Source organism: Pseudophryne corroboree, chromosome 6, assembly GCF_028390025.1.
Source record: "Pseudophryne corroboree isolate aPseCor3 chromosome 6, aPseCor3.hap2, whole genome shotgun sequence".
NCBI lineage: Eukaryota > Metazoa > Chordata > Amphibia > Anura > Myobatrachidae > Pseudophryne > Pseudophryne corroboree.
The window spans coordinates 738,835,204-738,851,137 of record NC_086449.1 but is presented as its reverse complement, the minus strand read 5'-3'; positions in this window follow the sequence as shown (position 1 = coordinate 738,851,137).

Below are 15,934 nucleotides of genomic sequence, written 5' to 3'. Positions count from 1 at the left end.
ATCTGAAAAAGCTTTACTTTTTGTGCCCTGTCTCCTGCGGAGCCGCTATTCCCCATGGTCCTTTCAGGAACCCCAGCATCCACTACGGACTCCGAGAAATAGATTTATCGGTAAGTAAAATCTTATTTTATATAGCGCACACATATTTGGTAGTGCTTTACAGAGAATATTTATCCATTCACATCAGTCCCTGCCCCAGTGGAGCTTACAATCTATATCGCACTAGGGTTAATTTTGTTGGTATCCAATTAATCTACCAGTATATTTTTGGACTGTGGGAGGAAACTGGAATACCCGGAGGAAACCTGCGCAAGTACGGGGAGAATATACAAACTCCATACAGTTAGGGAAATGGTGGGAATTGAACTCATGCCCTCAGTCAGTGCTGTGAGGCAGTAATGCTAACCATTACACCATCCGTACTGCCCATATTATCCCTTTTACCTGGGACACTCATGGATTACACAGGTTCTGTGGCTGGCTGACTTCAAGCCTACCTTTCAGCTGGTATTAATCAGCCACAGAACCTGTGTAATTCATGAGCGTCCCAGGTAAAAGGGATAAAATGGTCACTCTAATGAAAGTAAAAAAAAATTGGGAATTTTTAAGTCTAAAACAGTGGTTTTCACCCTCAACCCTCAAGTTTTTCCAACAGGTCATGTTTCGAGGTTTTCTGTGTGAAAGCGGGTGGGGTAATTACTGTCCTAGAAAAATACATTAATTCCCCTGGGCATGACTATAGGCATCCAGAAAACGTGACCTGTTGGTGGAACTTGAGGACTGATCTAACATAAAGCACAGACGTATAATATCATACCTCCCGACATGACCCTCTCCAGGAGGGACACAATGCTCTGCTCCTGGACTTTTCTCTTAATTTATGATTGCCGGCACCTGTATTGAACAGGTTAATGGATAGGAAAGGTGTTTCCGCACAGGTGATGGCAATCATAAATTAAGAGGGAAGTCCAGGAGCAGAGCATTGTGTCCCTCCCGGAGAGGGTCATGTTGGGAGGTATGTAATGGTTTATCCCATGCCAATTCCCCTTTAACAACTTGCCTGGCATGGTCGCATCAGATGCGACCATGCCTGCAAGTGCTCTATCTGACCTGGTCACACAGGATGGGACCACTCAGATAGAGAGTGTTAGCAGCAGCAGGGAAGATAAACTTCCCTCCGCTGCTGCTGTCAAAGGGACCGGAAAGTCCCTCTGCCTCCCTGCACTCTCCCCCTGTGTCTGCCGTGCTGTCGATCACTGCTGATCACTGCTGACAGGACCCCCCCCTCCAGCAGCTGCAGACAATGGCAGCCGCTGGGGAGAGTAAATGAACCCCCCCCCAAGCCACCCCCAGACCCCCACTGTATACCTGCAGGCTGTCCCGGCTTTCAAAAGGAAAGTCGCGATGTTCCCGATCGATGTTTCGATGTTTGAAAAAAACTAATTTTAAAAAATAAAAAAATATATTTCTGCTGCGGGGTACACTGGGCTCCACAAGGAAAGACATAGGGGTGTAGAGTAGGATCTTGATCCGAGGCACCAACAGGCTGAAAAGCTTTGACTGTTCCCAGAATGCATAGCGCCGCCTCCTCTATAACCCCGCCTCCCTGCACAGGAGCTCAGTTTTGTAGTTGGTGCCGCAGATAGCAGGCACATAACAGAGGGGCTGCTCCAGGCAGCCCTAAGAAGAGCTTTTTTGAAGAAAAAGTGAAGACTACAAGGGCAGCAGCGGTGTGTATATGTCAGAGACATTCACTGCTGCAGCTCCAGCTCTCCCCAGCGGCGCTGTACACTCCCAAGCCCTGGTTGCCGGGTAACTACAGCAGGAGGCTCCGGTTTTCTTCATGGTCAGGCACACACGACGGGGGCTCTCTGGGATCGCGTGGCCGTGATTCGGGAGGTGGTGAGTGGGTCCCGCTTGTGGGACCCGTACTTTATCGCGATCCAGCGCAGTCAGTGGGAGGCGGGCCGCGCGCGCTGGCGGTGGACACTGTGGCAGTACAGGCGATCCCACTAGATCACCAGGGCATGGGCGCAGGTCAGGTTTTCTCTCTAAACCATTGTAATAGTAGCCCACAGTACCCGGTAGTTTTTCCAGCAGGGGGATAAAGCTTAGACCTGAAGCCCCAGCCCCAGGGCGCCATTTCCCGCAAATGTTCCCACCCTGGAGCTGCATATCTGTCTCTCCCTCACTCCCTGTCAGTGTCTGGGCGCCATTATCTCTCAGCTTCACTGTTCCTGGGACTGCTTGGGCAAATCCTCCTGTGTAAAGCCGCCTGGTTGTCAGTGCTGTGACTTTACATGACACTTAAGTATTCTACCTGCCTTTTAGACAGTGTTAGTTAAGAAAGAGTGCACTTAGTCAGGGTTTCCTAGTACAAGTACCCTGTGATATACATCCAGTTCTCACTGTGCAGTGTTATATCTATTAACTACATAGCTCATACTTGCCTACTTGTGAAAAAGCATTTCAGGGAGATTGTGAAAGTAAAGGGCCATACACACCTAGTAACCCGCCGCCGAGCTGCCCGACGGCTGATACGGCAGACGAGCGACCCGGTGGCGGGGGAGGGGGGGGTGGAGGTGACGGGGGGAGTGAAGTTTCTTCACTCCCCCTGTCACCCAGCTCCATAGCACTGCATGCTAATATGGACGAGATTGTCCATATTGGCCTGCATGTTTAAACGAGCCGGCACCAGCGATGAGCGAGCACGGGGCCGCACATCGTTCATCGCTGGTGCCTACACACTGAGAGATATGAACGGTATCTCGTTCATTAAAGAACGAGATCGTTCATATCTTTCACTGGTATCGACCAATGTGTAGGGCCTATTACACCTATCAGCGCGGGCGTGTACTGCTACATCAGAGAGGCGCACCATAAAAATTACTTACGTCCAAATGTAAATGAGCCCCAAAGTTAGTAAGATCTACTTGTTGAAGAGAAGACACTGATATTTTTCAGGATATATTCGTGTATTGTGTTTTACAAGAGGTTCCATATACTGTAAATGGCCAGGAGAAACTTTATTTAAAATGCATGTAGCCATAGGGATCATTGTGCCTTATAACCAATGCAGGGAAATGGCACCGATGATCCCATTTGAATGTATATATCTCTGATTTTTTTTTTCCCCCTAAGAATGTAACAGCTGCATAATGGGGTTAAGGTGCAATCAGGGCTATTCAGGGAGTCAGGGAGATTGCTGCTATTTCAGGGAGTCTCCTGCAGAATGCGGGAGGGTAGGCAACTATGCAGGGCCGAAAGTAGGATTTTTGTCACCCGGGGCAAGGTAGTCATTTGACACCCCCCCCCCCCCCCCCGGCAAAGAAAAAAAAAATTCTTTTACAATAAATAAATAAAAATAATAATAAAAAAAATTAAAATAAATAAATACATGAATAAAAATATTATATATATATATATATATATATATATATCTCTTTCAGAACTTTTTTACCTGAAAAATTGCCTTTTCTAACATGAATTTCATATCCAGGAAAAAGTGTCCCCATTTTACACAGTACGACAGGCAAGTGTCCCCATTCCCCATTTTACACATTGCGGCAGACAGGTGACCCCATTTTACACATTGCGGCAGACAGGTGTCCCCATTTTACACATTGCGGCAGGAAAAAGTGTCCCCATTTTACACATTGCGGCAGACAGGTGACCCCATTTTACACATTGCGGCAGACAGGTGTCCCCATTTTACACATTGCGGCAGGAAAAAGTGTCCCCATTTTACACATTGCGGCAGGCACGTGTCCCCATTTTACACAGTACGCTGGCAAGTGTCCCCATTTTACACATTGCGGCAGGAAAAAGTGTCCCCATTTTACACATTGTGGCAGGCACGTGTCCCCATTTTACACAGTACGCTGGCAAGTGTCCCCATTCTACACATTGTGGCAGGAAAGTGTCCCCATTTTACACATTGCGGCAGGAAAAAGTGTCACCATTTTACACATTGCGGCAGGAAAAAGTGTCCCCATTTTACACATTGCGGCAGGCACAGGTCCCCATTTTACACATTGCGGCAGGAAAAAGTGTCCCCATTTTACACATTGCGGCAGGCACAGGTCCCCATTTTACACATTGCGGCAGGAAAAAGTGTCCCCATTTTACACATTGCGGCAGGCACAGGTCCCCATTTTACACAGTACGCTGGCAAGTGTCCCCATTTTACACATTGCGGCAGGCACAGGTCCCCATTTTACACAGTACGCTGGCAAGTGTCCCCATTTTACACATTGCGGCAGGCACAGGTCCCCATTTCACACAGTACGCTGGCAAGTGTCCCCATTTTACACATTGCGGCAGGCACAGGTCCCCATTTTACACAGTACGCTGGCAAGTGTCCCCATTTTACACATTGTGGCAGGAAAAAGTGTCCCCATTTTACACATTGAGGCAGGCACAGGTCCCCATTTTACACAGTACGCTGGCAAGTGTCCCCATTTTACACATTGTGGCAGGAAAAAGTGTCCCCATTTTACACATTGAGGCAGGCACAGGTCCCCATTTTACACATTGCGGCAGGCACAGGTCCCCATTTTACACATTGCGGCAGGCACAGGTCCCCATTTTACACATTGCGGCAGGACGGTGGTGGAGGGAGAGAGAGAGAGAGGAAGGGAGAGGGGCTGACTTACATTTGAAGCGGTTCTCGCCGCTCTTCAGCCGCCTCTCCCTCCTCGTCCGGTCTGCGCGGCTCCCCCTTCTCCCTCCTCCGGCGGGGTTTCGTGGAATGACGCGTTTGCGCCGTGACGTCACGACGCAATTGCGTCATTCCGCGAAACCCCGCCCCCCGAGCTGGGCACTCGGGAGAAGGGGGTTTCAACGTTATAAAAGTGCCGCGGCGGGTGTTAGGGGGTCTCGGCGCCCCCTCCAATCCGGCGCCCAGGTCGCCTGCCCCCCTAGCCCCCCCCTAGTTTCGGCCCTGAACTATGACATAGCTATATATATAAGCTAGTCCAGTGCAGTATTATTGTTAGTAATAACCTCTGCATTGTACAAACTGTGACTATTTGTGTGTGCATTGATAGCTGAGTGGTGTCCATTTCGTGTCTCTCACTCAACTTGCTAGCCCTATATTCTATAACCTGAGGGGGCTTGGGGGGTAATTCCAAGTTGAGCGCAGCAGGAAATTTTTTAGCAGTTGGGCAAAACCATGTGCACTGCAGGTGTGGCAGGAATAACATTTGCAGAGAGAGTTAGATTTGGTTGGGTTATTTTATTTCTGTGCAGGGTAAATACTGGCTGCTTTATTTTTACACTGCAAATTAGATTGCAGATGGAACACACCACACCCAAATCTAACTCTCTCTGCACATGTTATATCTGCCTCCCCTGCAGTGCACATGGTTTTGCCCAATTGCTAACAGAATTCCTGCTGCGATCAACTTGGAATTACCCCCTTGGTGCGTCAGGTTTTATATTTATATAGGATTTTCACAAAGATATACTTTAATACGTATTTTTCTCTGTGATTTTAGTCACCATATCTCTCCTTTATCTCTGCTAGTGCTGACTACACTGCGCAAGGCAGAGGCGGAACTACCGGCAGTGCAGGCAGTGCACTGCACTGGGGCCCGCCTCTGTCCAGGGGCCCAAGCATGTAATGAGTCAAACTGACTCATTACATGCCGCTGTGCGCTGCGGGCAACCGCTGCCCGCAGCGCACAGCCGCCCGGCGAAGAGAGGAGAGGAGAGGAGCAGCGGTACTACAGACGGGGGAAGGAGGAGGAGGGAGGCTGAGAAGGGAGCCGCAGCAGCGCTTTGTTACTGGTGGAGGCGCTGCTGCTGCTGCCCCTCTGCTTCCCTATAGGCTGTCTTCCGAGAACAGCCTATAGGGAAGCAGAGGGGCAGCAGCAGCAGCGCCTCCACCAGTAACACAGCGCTGCTGCGGCTCCCTTCTCAGCCTCCCTCCTCCTCCTTCTCTCCAGCCCGGGAATCGTCTCTGACGCTGCACCGAGGAGCCTGAGCCAGCGGAGAGGGTAAGTATAATTCTTCTTTCTTTCTTTCTTTCTTTCTTTCTTTCTTTCTTTCTTTCTTTCTTTCTTTCTTTCTTTCTTTCTTTCTTTCTTTCTTTCTTTCTTTCTTTCTTTCCTTCTTTCTTTCCTTCTTTCCTTCTTTCTTGTGCCTGCCTGCCGCAATGTGTAAAAATGGGGGACTACCTGCCGCACTGTGTAAAAATGGGGGACTACCTGCCGCAATGTGTAAAAAGGGGGGCATACCTGCCGCAATGTGTAAAAAGGGGGGACTGCCTGCAGCAATGTGTAAAAAGGGGGGACTGCCTGCAGCAATGTGTAAAAAGGGGGGACTGCCTGCCGCAATGTGTAAAAAGGGGGGACTACCTGCCGCAATGTGTAAAAAGGGGGGACTGCCTGCCGCAATGTGTAAAAAGGGGGAATCAGCCTGCCGCAATGTGTAAAAATGGGGGACTGCCTGCCGCTATGTGTAAAAAGGGGTAATCTGCCCGACGCAATGTGTAAAAAGGGGAATCTGCCTGCCGTAATGTGTAAAAAAGGGGGACTGCCTGACGCTATGTGTAAAACAGGGGGACTGCCTGACGCTATGTGTAAAAATGGGGAATCTGCCTGCTGCTATGTGTAAAAATGGGGAATCTGCCTGCCGTAATGTGTAAAAATGGGGACGCTGTCTGCCGTAATGTGTAACAAGGGCACGCTGTCTGCCGTAATGTGTAAAAATGGGGACGCTGTCTGCCGTAATGTGTAACAAGGGCACGCTGTCTGCCGTAATGTGTAACAAGGGCACGCTGTCTGCCGTAATGTGTAACAAGGGCACGCGGTCTGCCGTAATGTGTAACAAGGGCACGCTGTCTGCCGTAATGTGTAAAAATGGGGACGCTGTCTGCCGTAATGTGTAACAAGGGCACGCTGTCTGCTGTAATGTGTAAAAAGGGCACGCTGTCTGCCGTAATGTGTAACAAGGGCACGCGGTCTGCCGTTATGTGTAAAAAGGGCACGCTGTCTGCTGTAATGTGTAAAAAGAGGAATCTGTTCGCTGTAAGGTGTAAAAGGGTCTCTACCTGGTGTAGTGGTGCTACTGTGCGGCGTAATTTGAATAATGGAGACTACTGTGTTGGTATTATTTTGTGGCCACACCCCTTCCCCACGAAGCCACGCCACTATGTATTTTTGCGCGCGCATGATCACATGATCTCATTGACTCCGGAGGTCCGTCTGTCGCTGCTCTGGTGGCTCCAGGACTAACGATTGTGCAGGGGCCGTCCCTTCTGGATATCCGACTGGTTCCTGTTGACGACAGATGCCAGTCTCAGAGGTTGGGGAGCGGTGCTGGAGCAACACTCCCTTCAGGGTCGGTGGACCAAGGAGGAGTTTCTCCTCTCAATCAACATTCTGGAGTTGCGGGCGGTCTTCAATGCATTGAACCTGGCCCAGTATTTAATTCAGAACCGTCCTGTTCAAGTACAGTCGGACAACGCCACCACCGTGGCTTACATAAATCATCAAGGCGGCACTCAAAGCCGTTTGGCAATAAAGGAAGTCTCACGGATTCTACAGTGGGCAGAACGCCATCTACCGGCCATATCGGCAATATTCATTCCGGGAGTCCTGAATTGGGAAGCAGACTTTCTCAGTCGTCAGGACGTACATGCCGGCGAGTGGGGCCTCCATCCAGAAGTGTTTCAACTCCTAGTGGAAAAGTGGGGCCTCCATCCAGAAGTGTTTCAACTCCTAGTGGAAAAGTGGGGCCTTCCAGATGTAGATCTGATGGCGTCTCGACACAATCACAAGGTTGCGGTCTTCGGAGCAAGGACAACGGATCCTCAAGCAGCATTTGTGGATGCACTGGCGGTACCGTGGAGGTTTCGGCTGCCGTACGTGTTCCCTCCGGTGTCACTCCTGCCCAGGGTAATTCAGAAGTTCAAGCAAGAAAAAGGAATTCTGCTTCTCATAGCTCCAGCGTGGCCCAGACGGCACTGGTTCTCAGACCTGCAAGGCCTATCGTCAGAGCGTCCAATTCTACTTCCACAACGCCCAGACCTCCTCGTTCAGGGCCCCTGTGTCTACCAGGACCTAGCCCGGCTGTCTTTGACGGTGTGGCTCTTGAAGCTTCCGTCTTAAGGGCTAAAGGGTTTTCTGAGGCGGTCATTCAAACTATGTTGCGGGCCCGGAAACCGGCTTCGGCTCGGATTTACTATAGGGTCTGGCATTCTTACTTTGTTTGGTGCGCATCTAACGATTATGATGCTTCCAAGTTTAGTATAGCCAAGTTGTTGGCTTTTCTTCAGCAGGGCCTGGACTTAGGCCTGCGTCTGGCCTCCCTCAAGGTTCAAATATCTGCCTTGTCGGTGTGGTTTCAGAGAAAAATTGCAACCTTACCTGATGTGCATACCTTTACTCAGGGTGTGTTGCGTATTCAACCTCCCTATGTCCAGCCTGTGGCTCCTTGGGACTTATCGTGGTTTTGGAGGCGTTACAAGAGTCTCCGTTTGAACCTCTTGGTTCAGCTGATCTTAAGTGGCTTTCCCTTAAGGTGGTGTTTCTGCTGGCTATTGCTTCAGCTAGAAGAGTGTCGGATTTGGGTGCCTTGTCCTGTAGTTCCCCATATCTGATATTTCACCGTGACCGGGCGATTCTTAGGACTCATCCCGGATACTTACCTAAGGTGGTTTCTTCGTTCCACCTTAACCAGGAGATTGTGGTTCCGGCACTTGTTTCTCCTGATCTGTCTTCCAAAGAGCGGTCTTTGGATGTGGTACGGGCTCTCCGTATCTATGTGAAGAGAACTGCTTCTATTAGGAAATCTGATTCTCTCTTTGTGCTGTTTGGATTTCACAAACGGGGCGGGCCTGCTCATAAGCAAACTTTGGCCAGATGGATTAGAATGGTGATTGCACATGCTTATGTGAGGGCTGGTCTATCAGCTCCTGCTCACATTACGGCCCATTCTACTCGGTCTGTTGAACCTTCTTGGGCGGCCCGCCGTGGTGCGACCCTTGAACAATTGTGCAAGGTGGCTACGTGGTCCTCTGTGAACACGTTCATAAGGTTCTATGCCTTCGATACTGCCGCTTCCCAGGATGCTTCCTTTGGACGCTGGGTTCTTGTGCCCGCTACAGTGCGTCCCCTCCCATAAGGAACTGCTTTAGGACATCCCCTATGTCTTTCCTTGTGGAGCACAGTGTACCCCGCAGCAGAAAACGAGTTTTATGGTAAGAACTTACCTTTGTTAAAACTGTTTCTGTGAGGTACACTGCGCTCCACAAGGTGCCCACCCTGACGCACTTAGCTTCTTTGGGTTGGTATGGCATTAGCCGCTGACACTTCTCCTGTCGGGAGAGTGTGGTGTATGTGGCTACTAACCGTTGTCATCTCTTTTCCTGCTACTTCATTGGGCTGGTTAAGTAAAAACTGAGCTCCTGTGCTGGGAGGCGGGGTTATAGAGGAGGCGGCGCTATGCATTCTGGGAACAGTCAAAGCTTTTCCTACTCTACACCCCTATGCCTTTCCTTGTGGAGCCCAGTGTACCTCGCAGAAAGAGTTTTATCAAAGGTAAGTTCTTACCATACCATAAAACTCGTGTTTTTTTTTTGCGTTTTTTTTTTTTAACTAAAATCATTTGGGATAGGGTTAAAGTCATGTTCTTCACCTAATTCACTCGTAAAAAAATCCCGACAATTTCGGAGCGGTTTTCGGCGAAATAAATCGTCAGTTAAGTGGTTAAAGCATAATAACATGTCTGTTATGTTGAACAGGTATGTTGGTGTGAAGAACGGAAGACACAGATAGATGGTAAGGGAAGTTTTTTTGGTTATTAAATGTATACAATATAATGCTTAATAGAACTTTATTGATTTCTCTGACGTCCTAGTGGATGCTGGGAACTCCGTAAGGACCATGGGGAATAGACGGGCTCCGCAGGAGACTGGGCACTCTAAAGAAAAGATTAGGTACTATCTGGTGTGCACTGGCTCCTTCCTCTATGCCCCTCCTCCAGACCTCAGTTAGAATCTGTGCCCGGCTCGAGCTGGTTGCACACTAGGGGCTCTCCTGAGCTTCTAGTAAAGAAAGTATTTATTAGGTTTTTTATTTTCAGTGAGATCTGCTGGCAACAGACTCACTGCTACGAGGGACTTAGGGGAGAGAAGCGAACCTACCTGCTTGCAGCTAGCTTGGGCTTCTAGGCTACTGGACACCATTAGCTCCAGAGGGATCGAACACAGGCCCAGCCTCGGTCGTCCGGTCCCGGAGCCGCGCCGCCGTCCCCCTTGCAGAGCCAGAAGACGGAAGATATCCGAGGACAAAATCGGCGGCTGAAGACTCCGGTCTTCATTAAGGTAGCGCACAGCACTACAGCTGTGCGCCATTGCTCCCCATGCACACCACATACTCCGGTCACTGATGGGTGCAGGGCGCTGGGGGGGGGGGGGGGGGCGCCCTGGGCTGCAATTAGATTACCTTACAAAATGGCAAAAATACACATAATATAGTCTAATAAACTATATATGTGTAAAAATCCCCTGCCATAATATTAATATAAAGAGCGGGAGAAGCCCGCCGAAAAAGGGGCGGGGCTATCTCCCTCAGCACACTGGCGCCATTTTCTCTTCACAGCTCCGCTGGAAGGACGCTCCCAAGGCTCTCCCCTGCAGTTTCCAGGCTCAATAGGGTAAAAAAGAGAGGGGGGGGGGCACTAAATTTAGGCGCAATACTGTGTATTATAGCTGCTATAGGGAAAAATCACTTTGTGTAGTGTAATATCCCTGTGTTATATAGCGCTGTGGTGTGTGCTGGCATACTCTCTCTCTGTCTCCCCAAAGGACTTGGTGGGGTCCTGTCTTCAGTCAGAGCATTCCCTGTGTGTGTGCGGTGTGTCGGTACGGCTGTGTCGACATGTTTGATGAGGAGGCTTATGTGGAGGTGGAGCAGGTGCCGATAAATGTGATGTCACCCCCTGCGGGGTCGACACCAGAGTGGATGGATATGTGGAAGGTATTAACCGACAGTGTCAACTCCTTACATAAAAGGCTGGATGACGTAACGGCCGTGGGACAGCCGGCTTCTCAGCCAGTGCCTGCCCAGGCGTCTCAAAGGCCATCAGGGGCTCATAAACGCCCACTACCTCAGATGGCAGACACAGATGTCGACACGGAGTCTGATTCCAGTGTCGACGAGGATGAGACATATACACAATCCACAAGGGGCATCCGTTGCATGATTACGGCAATAAAAAATGTGTTGCACATTTCTGACATTAACCCAGGTACCACTAAAAAGGGTATTATGTTTGGGGAGAAAAAGCAACCAGTGGTTTTTCCCCCATCAGATGAGTTGAATGAAGTGTGTGAAGAAGCGTGGGCTTCCCCCGATAAGAAACTGGTGATTTCTAAAAAGTTACTGATGGCGTACCCTTTCCCGCCAGAGGACAGGTTACGCTGGGAGATGTCCCCGAGGGTGGATAAAGCGCTCACACGCTTGTCAAAAAAGGTGGCACTGCTGTCTCAGGATACGGCCGCCTTAAAGGAGCCTGCGGATAGAAAGCAGGAGGCTATCCTGAAGTCTGTATATACACACTCAGGTACTATACTGAGACCTGCTATTGCTTCAGCATGGATGTGCAGTGCTGCAGCAGCGTGGTCTGATTCCCTGTCTGATAACGTTGATTCCCTTGACAGGGACACTACTATGCATAGAGCATATTAAAGACGTAGTCTTATCTATGAGAGAGGCACAGAGGGATATTTGCCGGCTGGCATCTAGAATAAATGCAATGTCCATCTCTGCCAGGAGAGTATTATGGACTCGGCAGTGGACAGGTGATGCGGATTCTAAAAGGCACATGGAGGTTTTGCCTTACAAGGGTGAGGAATTATTTGGGGATGGTCTCTCGGACCTCGTTTCCACAGCAACAGCTGGGAAGTCGACATTTTTACCTCAGGTTCCCTCACAGCCTAAGAAAGCACCGTATTATCAGGTACAGTCCTTTCGGCCCCAGAGAGGCAGGCGGGTTAAAGGCGCGTCCTTTCTGCCCAGAGGCAGGGGTAGAGGGAAAAAGCTGCACCATACAGCCAGTTCCCAAGAACAAAAATCCTCCCCTGCTTCCACTAAATCCTCCGCATGACGCTGGGGCTCCACTGGTGGAGCCAGGTGCGGTGGGGGCCCGTCTCCGGAACTTCAGCGACCGGTGGGTTCGCTCACAGGTGGATCCCTGGGTTCTACATGTGGTATCTCAGGGATACAAGCTGGAATTCGAGACGTCTCCCCCTCGCCGTTACCTCAAATCGGCCTTGCCAGCCACTCCCCAGGACAGGGAGGTAGTACTGGCGGCAATTCACAAGCTGTACCTCCAGCAGTTGATAATAAAAGTTCCCCTCCTTCAACAGGGAAGGGGTTACTATTCCACACTGTTTGTGGTACCGAAACCAGACGGTTCGGTGAGACCCATTCTAAATTTGAAATCCTTGAACACTTATATAAGAAGGTTCAAGTTCAAAATGGAATCGCTCAGGGCGGTTATTGCAAGCCTGGAAGAAGGGGATTACATGGTATCACTGGACATCAAGGATGCTTACCTGCATGTCCCCATTTACCCACCTCACCAGGTGTACCTCCGTTTTGTGGTACAAGACTGCCATTACCAATTCCAGACGTTGCCGTTTGGTCTGTCCACGGCACCGAGGGTATTTACCAAAGTAATGGCCGAAATGATGATACTCCTTTGAAAGAAGGGAGTTATAATTATCCCATACTTGGACGATCTCCTTATAAAGACGAGGTCCAGGGAGCAGTTGTTGGTCGGAGTAGCACTATCTCAGGAAGTGCTACAACAGCACGGCTGGATTCTGAATTTTCCAAAGTCGCAGCTGGTTCCTACGACGCGTCTGATGTTCCTGGGTATGATTCTGGACACAGAACAGAAAAAGGTTTTTCTCCCGGAGGAGAAGGCCAAGGGGTTGTCATCTCTGGTCAGAGACCTCCTAAAATCAAAACAGGTGGCCCTCATTCCGAGTTGATCGGTCGCAAGGCGAATTTAGCAGAGTTACACACGCTAAGCCGCCGCCTACTGGGAGTGAATCTTAGCTTCTTAAAATTGCGACCGATGTATTCGCAATATTGCGATTACTAACTACTTAGCAGTTTCAGAGTAGCTTCAGACTTACTCTGCCTGTGCGATCATTTCAGTGCTTGTCGTTCCTGGTTGACGTCACAAACACACCCAGCGTTCGCCCAGGCACTCCCACCGTTTCCCCGGCCACTCCTGCGTTTTTTCCGGAAACGGTAGCATTTTCAGCCACACGCCCCTGAAACGCCGTGTTTCCGCCCAGTAACACCCATTTCCTGTCAATCACATTACGATCGCCGGAGCGATGAAAAAGCCGTGAGTAAAATTACTTTCTTCATAGTAAAGTTACTTGGCGCAGTCGCAGTGCGAACATTGCGCATGCGTACTAAGCGGATTTTCACTGCGATGCGATGAAAAATACCGAGCGAACAACTCGGAATGAGGGCCAGGTGTCGGTGCATCACTGCACGCGAGTCCTGGGAAAGATGGTAGCTTCTTACGAGGCAATTCCATTCGGCAGATTCCATGCAAGGATCTTTCAGTGGGATCTGTTAGACAAGTGGTCGAGATCGCATCTTCAGATGCATCGGCTAATCACCCTGTCCCCGAGGGCCAGGGTGTCTCTGCTGTGGTGGCTGCAGAGTGCTCATCTTCTCGAGGACCGCAGATTCGGCATACAGGACTGGGTCCTGGTGACCACGGATGCAAGCCTCCGAGGTTAGGGGGCAGTCACTCAGGGAAGAAACTTCCAAGGACAATGGTCGAGTCAGGAGGCTTCCCTACACATAAATATTCTGGAACTAAGGGCCATTTACAATACCCTAAGTCAGGCAAGACCCCTGCTTCAAAACCAGCCGGTGCTGATTCAGTCAGACAACATCACGGCGGTCGCCCATGTAAACCGACAGGGCGGCACAAGAAGCAGGATGGCGATGGCAGAAGCCACAAGGATTCTCCGATGGGCGGAAAATCACGTGATAGCACTGTCAGCAGTGTTTATACCGGGAGTCGACAACTGGGAAGCAGACTTCCTCAGCAGGCACGACCTCCACCCGGGAGAGTGGGGACTTCATCCAGAAGTCTTCCAACTGATTGTAAACCGTTGGGAAAGGCCACAGGTGGACATGATGGCGTCCCGCCTAAACAAAAAGCTAAAAAGATATTGCGCCAGGTCAAGGGACCCTCAAGCAATAGCTGTGGACGCTCTAGTGACACCGTGGGTGTACCAGTCGGTTTATGTGTTCCCTCCTCTTCCTCTCATACCAAAGGTGCTGAGGATAATAAGAAAGAGAGGAGTAAGAACTATACTCATCGTTCCGGATTGGCCAAGACGGACTTGGTACCCGGAACTGCAAGAAATGATCTCAGAGGACCCTTGGCCTCTGCCTCTCAGACAGGACCTGCTACAGCAGGGGCCCTGTCTGTTCCAAGACTTACCGCGGCTGCGTTTGACAGCATGGCGGTTGAACGCCGGATCCTGATGGAAAAGAGCATTCCGGTTGAAGTCATTCCTACGCTGATAAAAGCTAGGAAAGATGTGACAGCAAAGCATTATCACCGCATATGGCGAAAATATGTTGCTTGGTGTGAGGCTATGAAGGCCCCCACAGAAGAATTTCAGCTGGGTCGTTTTCTGCACTTCCTACAGTCAGGACTGACTATGGGCCTAAAATTGGGTTCCATTAAAGTCCAGATTTCGGCCCTGTCTATTTTCTTTCAAAAAGAACTGGCTTCACTGCCTGAAGTTCAGACGTTTGTTAAGGGAGTGCTGCACATTCAGCCCCCTTTTGTGCCCCCGGTGGCACCTTGGGATCTCAACGTTGTGTTGGATTTCCTTAAATCACATTGGTTTGAGCCACTTCAGACCGTGGAATTAAAATATCTCACGTGGAAAGTGGTCATGCTTTTGGCCTTGGCTTCGGCTAGGCGGGTGTCAGAATTGGCGGCTTTGTCCTGTAAAAGCCCCTACCTGATTTTCCATATGGACAGAGCAGAATTGAGGACGCGTCCCCAATTCCTTCCTAAGGTGGTATCAGCGTTTCATTTGAACCAACCTATTGTGGTGCCTGCGGCTACTCGGGACTTGGAGGCCTCCAAGTTGCTGGACGCAGTCCGGGCCCTGAAAATCTATGTTTCCAGGACGGCTAGAGTCAGAAAGACTGATTCGCTGTTTATCCTGCATGCACCCAACAAGCTGGGTGCTCCTGCTTCTAAGCAGACTATTGCTCGCTGGATCTGCTCCACGATTCAACTTGCACATTCTGCGGCTGGACTGCCGCATCCTAAATCAGTCAAAGCCCATTCCACGAGGAAGGTGGGCTCTTCTTGGGCGGCTGCCCGAGGGGTCTCGGCTTTACAACTTTGCCGAGCTGCTACCTGGTCGGGATCAAACACGTTTGCAAAATTCTACAAGTTTGATACCCTGGCTGAGGAGGACCTTGAGTTTGCTCATTCGGTGCTGCAGAGTCACCCGCACTCTCCCGCCCCTTTGGGAGCTTTGGTATAATCCCCATGGTCCTTACGGAGTTCCCAGCATCCACTAGGACGTCAGAGAAAATAAGAATTTACTCACCGGTAATTCTATTTCTCGTAGTCCGTAGTGGATGCTGGGCACCCATCCCAAGTGCGGATTGTCTGCAATACCTGTATATAGTTATTGCCTAACTAAAGGGTTATTGTTGAGCCATCTGTTGAGAGGCTCAGTTATATTTCATACTGTTAACTGGGTATTGTATCACAAGTTGTACGGTGTCATTGGTGTGGCTGGTATGAGTCTTACCCGGGATTCCAAATCCTTTCCTTATTGTGTCAGCTCTTCCGGGCACAGTTTCCCTAACTGAGGTCTGGAGGAGGGGCATAGAGGGAGGAGCCAGTGCAC